This window comes from Amblyomma americanum, chromosome 4 (genome assembly GCF_052857255.1).
Source record: "Amblyomma americanum isolate KBUSLIRL-KWMA chromosome 4, ASM5285725v1, whole genome shotgun sequence".
In the NCBI taxonomy this organism is placed as follows: Eukaryota; Metazoa; Arthropoda; class Arachnida; order Ixodida; family Ixodidae; genus Amblyomma; species Amblyomma americanum.
In genome coordinates this window covers 104,098,034-104,104,622 of record NC_135500.1, presented here as the reverse complement: position 1 = coordinate 104,104,622, position 6,589 = coordinate 104,098,034, and the positions used below count along the sequence as shown (strand labels likewise).

Here is a 6,589-nt window from a genome sequence, read left to right as displayed (position 1 = left end):
ATAACTAACCTGAAGTTGAAGACCTGCAGAAGGAACTATGTAACTTCTTTCCTGCCTTAAAAACCCAGTACTTATTTGCCAGTTTCAGCAAGCAGAGGTCTGTTTCATGGCACATACTTTCAACTACCTTGCATGAAAATTGTGCAGTACAGGCCCACCATAAAACTAGGGGCATAGTATACTGCTTGTATACAACTACTTTGGCGTTAGAGCATGCTTAGCATGGTTTTAAAGTTGTTCTTTTCATTTGCAACTGGTTCATAAAAGGCCTATTCTGGCAAAAGGCATTTAGCAAAATTACCTTCCTCTGAATGCTTCTAAGGATAACTTTAGTTCATTCAGGAAAATATATATTGACAATATCTCTTAAAGGCATGATTGTTCATATTAGCTCTTGTTACCTCACAGTATTTAGTTTTGTGCCTCCAGCATCACTGACTTGCATCATATGTTAAATAGAGTAGTAAAAAGCTCGCTGTTAGTTTAAACCACAACTCATGATGGGGCTGTGCACTTTTTCTTGTGTTACATGAAATATACTTATGTATGAAACAATTTCTTTCAGGTGCACCTCACACGATTCAAATTCCACCAGAAGAAAGGCTGCAACACAACATTGCTCACTGCCTGTTGCTTTCCCAGCACATAACATGCCATAACAGCACATAGCAGGTAAGATGTGAACAAAAACAGTGCATGTATATGTTCCACACATGCATTTTGTGTGCTACCAACACTATGATATGATTAACTATGTCATGTAAGAGAGAACACACAAATCATTTTTTGTATATATTGCAGCATGGTTATTTCAAGTTTTAAACTGGCCATTGAAACGACCCATTGTATCAGCTCTGGTTACCCGGTGGCACTGGGGATCGAACTCCGCACCTCCTGCTTGCGAGGCAGATGCTCGGACCACTAGGCCACTCCTGCGGTCCCCCCACTGATGTTGCTTACACCAGGTGCTGTTAAAGCCCCGGTATGTATGTTAAATGCATTTTAGAAAACCATTCACTTCCAAAGTACCATTTTATCTTTATAGCAAAACCACAGTTCGCCTAGCTAGACAAACCTGCTGCATACAAGCCAGCAGAAGGGTTGCACGTACATGCTTCGTTAGGAAAACATAAAAATCAAGAGAGCCTGCCCTTCATGGTACATTATACCCTGATTTTGAGCAATGATCAAGATAGGCAGATGGTCATTTCATTGAACACTTGCATGATACATTCGTAGAATCGAAAAGACAAGTACTATTGCAAAATCTTCAAACAATGTTTATTCTCAGAGAAAACATTTCATGAAAAAAGTGTTGGATTAGTTATGGTGTACCTTGTATGGGGAAAGGGGCTCCCACTTTGTGAAAGGCTTAATTTTGGAATAACGACAGCATTTAGACTAGTTGGGTTACCATGTTTAGATAGTGGATGTGCTCAAAAAGACACTGGAGGTAAGCGCACTGTGTGGGAATCTCTTTCTGTATCCTTGTCTTTTTGAGCGCTTTCACGATCTAAACTTAATTTTGCAAGAGAGCAAGGAAAACAAATATTGAAATTCTGATAATTAAGGATAAAAGATCATGTTTCATTGTGTGGCCTAAAGTGTACATTGTATCGCTATTGCTCTATTGCAGCACTTCTGTCGAGGCCTTGCATTGCAGCCTCTTGACTTTAGTTTATATAATAGGCAGTCCTTTTTTTCATTCGATTGCAACAATTTAGGAGTTACTACAGAGTTGCGTGGTAGCGAACTCTCAGATTAACGGTTTGCATTATTACGCCAGCATAACTTGCTAAGTGTTTCACTGCAGTCTTGTTACTAGAACAGCCTCTTGAAAGTATTCAGCCTGGTGGTCATTGAGGGTTACTGTTCACATATCAAAATGCCGGATCAGCTGTATACTCTTTACAGCTACCAGAACTATGGTACATTTCATGACATGCTGGCTGAAGAGTGCTGAAGAACCAGACTGGGGATTTGGATGAAACAATTTTCAAATGTGTGCTCGGTATCACGCTCTTTTGTTCCAGTTGTGGAGAGGTTTTCTTTTCATATTTGTTCTGTCAAACATTTAAATTTTGGGCAATATGTTGTTGCCTTTATCTTGTGTTCTCTTTGTTGTTGAGGTTTAGTATTTTTGGCACAAGCACTCCACTCTATTACATTTCAGTATAATTTAAAATTTGTAGGGCACGTCATGAAGAATAAAACTTCTACTTGAATAATCTGCATGTGTTTATGTTCTCATTGTTGATATAAAAACTTAGTTGAGAGAGCTTGTATTTTAGCTCTGGCTAGAATTTGAGGAGAGCCTCAGTAACATAATCACATGACCAACACAAACTCGGTATTATTGTTTGTGCAATGAAAAACAGTTTTAAAATAGTTATTAACAGCTGTCAGTGTAGGACTGGCCTAAATGTTTTGTGCTCTATGTAGCTCTTCTCTGAGGCAGGATTAATTCATCTGCACCTGCAGCCTGATACCGCCATGATACCAATTCTTGGGTGAACTTATGATTTTTTTCACTGAGCAAACTTGCATCATCTTGAGGCATGGAACTTGAGCTGACTCTTAACAGCTCTAGTATAGCGAATTTCATTATCCTCATTGCTTAGTTTACATTCACCTCAGGACAATGGCCTTTTCCAGTTTAATTATCTGTGTCTTGCACCAGCTACATGCCACACTATCAGAAATCACCTAATCTTATCTAGTGAGCTTATAATCAGCTATCTCCTGCTATATTTTCCTTAGGGTGAAATTAATTTTGTTGCGATACAATGCACAAGCTGTTTCCTGGCGTGGTGCTCAGCTTATCTGGAATGAAATGCTTGGGAAATGGGTCTCTGATTTCACCTTGAGTAGACGAAATTAACTTGTGCTAAGGCACTCTTTGGCCACAGATGCCCTTGTGCCATTAAAATCCATCAAATTCATTCTGTTGCCCTAAGATACCATTGGTGATTCATTCTCTGCATTGTATGCCCTGGCCAGATCTATTTTCTTTTAATTTCTGCCAGAATATTAACAACTTCCTTGTTCATCCCTGTTATGGTTTCACTCGGTCAGTTGTTCTATTAATAATTATAATCACTTTATTGAAAACATATTTTGGGCTAAATGGCATCAAGTTTGCCACTCTGCACAATGATATATATGTTTGGTCTTGTATGTCTTTACTTGTGTGGTAATGTTTATTTTGTGCTCACTGTCTAAACAACCTTATTTGCCTATGATATCCTAAGCCCTTCTATACCTATTTTCCTTCCCCCTGGCTCTTTCTCTTTTCAGTCATTCCTCCTCTTTCCTTTACACCGGCCATTGGTCACAAGGCTGCTGTGGGAACGACAGTCAGCACTGGGCCCTTTTTTGTTCATGGAACCTGCACTGCTACTATTAACACTAATAGTACGTTATCAGTATTTTTGTGATACTGCATTTATTGTTATTTATGAAGTAGTTGGCTAAGGCAATGGTAGCAGTGTTGGATATTGCAATATATTATGCATATATCTCACTTGCAATATATCAGTGTGTTCACTATTACACTACCCTCTATTTCTTTCAGTTCAGTTATTTGGCTATAGATATATTGTGCTGCTTTCCTAGTTTAGTCCACTCAAACTAAAACTTTGCTCTTTGTGTCACAGGTAGAATCTACAATGATTGCTGCTCTGTGTCTTGTAAGCAGGAGGCAGTGTTCAATGGAGCCATGAACTTTCCTTGGAATTGAAAAGCCTTTGCCGTATTATGCGCTGAACCACGAGTGTGAAGAGGAAAATGTCATGCCTTGGATTTCTGCAGAGGTGATCCATTGCGGTGAATCCACCAGCGCGAAAGACAGGGATGAGAAAGTAGACAAGACAGGTGTTGACTCGCGACTAAAGTTTATTGGCGTGAACAGGGAATATATAAAAAGCCAAGCAATACCATAAACCATGTAGTTACAGATAAGCATACAGGACAACATGAGTCAAAAATCGCCCTCAACATTTCCCGGATCGAGGTAGTCTAACTCATTGTGTGTTAACACGATAGACAAAACACACATTCTTCACGGAGTCATAAGATGTGTCTAGCCTCGATAATCTCCCATTTAATCTCTCTGAATTTACTGCCAAAATGCGTGTTGCCAAAAGGAAAGGGTAGCAGACTTCACATCCCGTGCAGTGTACAGCAGAGTTACCCCAACCACCTAGCCAAGCCCCTACCCTCTTGTGTTCCTGTAGTCTTACATTCATACACCTTTCAGTTGCACCTACGTAAACCAGACTACAAGATAATAATATTTGATACCACATTCATTTTACAAGGTACATATACATTTCACTCTACACGTGTACTTTTCTCGAGCCACATTCACAGAATTATTCTTAAAACTTTACATGCTTTAGACAACGTATTAGGGGCCAAGAAAGCCACTTTTACATCATACCTTCTGGCCACATTTTTCAAATTGTGCGACAATTTATGTGCATACGGCAACACAACTGGTCTTTTGGCATCTCGCTGGCTGGCCCCAGCCTGATTGTGCCGGTCACCGCAAAACTGTCTCAGCTTCTTTAACAATTTATCATATGCTCTTGCAGTAACAAGGTTTGGAAATCCTGCGTTCGTTAACCTTAAAATCTGCTCTTGGAAACTAGTCGTCATGCTGTGAAAGCATAATTTCATCAATTCTGAGCCCGCGCTAGAAAGTGCAATGCTATCTTTCACTAGCTTGGAATGATCCACATGTAGCCAGGTAGCAGCTTAACACTCGCCAGCACACATGAAGTGTGCTGAACATCAAGGTAAGGTCCAGAAACCACAGCTTTTTTTCTTGGGACATTTGCTCCAAGGTAGACCTGAGATAAAGGCCTTGCTCCTTAAACAACTTGAGAAGATGTACAGGTCCCGAACTATCACAACCTTTATAAAATACCAGAAAATCATCGACATAGCAAGAGATTTTTCCCCCAGCCCATGCACATTCTGGGCGATAATTCTATCCACCCTACTCAAGAAAATATTGCTTAGCACAAGGTCAACCTTTGAACCACTACATATTCGAGACTTTAGAACACATACCGCACTGCGCTACTCTACAAACATGGTCTTCAAATAAATGCTATTCAATAACATGCTCTTCAGATAAATTTCAGAAAAGGATTCATGCAAAATTATCTCTGGTTATTTGCAAAAGCATCCGTCTACTTCGCATCTTGAAGATCCATTTCCTGTACTCAATTCGCAGTGTGGTTGAGTATCTTAAGAATGACAATCCAGCGGATTGTCTTGTGATTAGTGTCGATGTAGAACTATTTTATTCTATGCCGTATGAAGATCTTGTGAAAAGTTTATGAATGTGTATATCGGAGCACAACGATGAGCTCGTGTTTAGGAACGGGTGTGTAACATGTCTTTTTTGGCACTTGCCTCCTTTTATTTGAAGTGAAGAGCATGTTTGTGGAGTATGGCAGTGCGGCATATGTTTAAAAGTCTGCTAAATGTATCGATTCGAAGGTTGCCCCTGTGCTAAGCAATATTCTCTTAAGCAGGGTGGAAGGAATGATTGCCAAGAAATTGCATGGGCTGGGGGAAATCTTTCGCTACGTCTATGATTTTCTGGTCTTTTACAAAGGTTGTGATAGTGTGGGACCTGTACATATTGTGAACTTGTTTAAGGAGCAAGGCCTTTGTCTTAATTTTACCTTGGAGAAAAAGTCCCAACAAAAAAAGCTGCGGTTTCTGAACCTTACCTTGATGTTCTGCACATGCCATGTGTGCTAGCGATATTCACCCAGGAGTGTTAAGCAGCTACTTGACTGTTGGTCGAACGATTCTAAGCTAGTGAAAGATAGCATTGCGTCGTCAAGTCTAGGCTCGGTATTGGTGAAGCCATGCTTTTACAGCGTGACAACTGGTTTCCAAGAGAAGATTTTAAGGCTAATGAAAGCATGATTTCCCAACCATGCTATTGCAGAAGCGTGCGATAAATTGTTAAAGCTGAGCATATAAGATTGGGCAAGTTGGTCTGACATGCTAAAGATAAGAATGGCGCAGCATCAAGTAACGAGGACAACAGGAGAGCACACCCACGCACAAGTGCCATCCTTGGAGCGGATGCAGAATCTAAGAGCGTGTACTTGACATTCAGCGTTGGCAGCCAAGGATCGGGCTCGTTCAATCTTTAGCGTTCAAATCCGTGTTTCCTCGTTTCCTTGACTGTCAACGCTGAATGTCAAGCACGCGCTCATGGATTTTGTATCTGCTCCAGGGTTGGCACTTGTGCGTTGGTGTGCTGTCCTGCTTACCTCGTTACTTGATGCTGTGCCATTCTTCCCTTTAGCATCTTAAAAGCTGAAACCCCTTCGCAGAGACTGGCATGATCAGGCTGGGGCCAGCCAGTGAGATGCCAAAAGACTGACTGTGTTACTGTACATACCTAAATTGTTGCAAAATTTGAAAACTGTGGCCAGAAGGTATGACGCAAAAATGGTGTGTTCGGCCCCTAATAAGTTGTCTAAAATCTGTAAAATTGTTAATAATTTTGTGAATTTCGTTAGGGAAAAGCACATGTGTCGAGTGAAATGTGGCAACA

At 40.5% G+C, this 6,589-nt stretch overlaps 1 long non-coding RNA gene across 1 annotated transcript; it reads left to right on the top strand.

Moving 5' to 3' along the window:
* Window positions 1-596: 596 nt before the first annotated feature.
* Window positions 597-3,805, top strand: LOC144130283 (uncharacterized). The gene is made up of 4 exons (XR_013314046.1): window positions 597-672; window positions 802-982; window positions 3,298-3,414; window positions 3,657-3,805. It is a non-coding gene; the product is annotated as an uncharacterized LOC144130283 (long non-coding RNA).
* The last annotated feature ends 2,784 nt before the right edge of the window (window positions 3,806-6,589 follow it).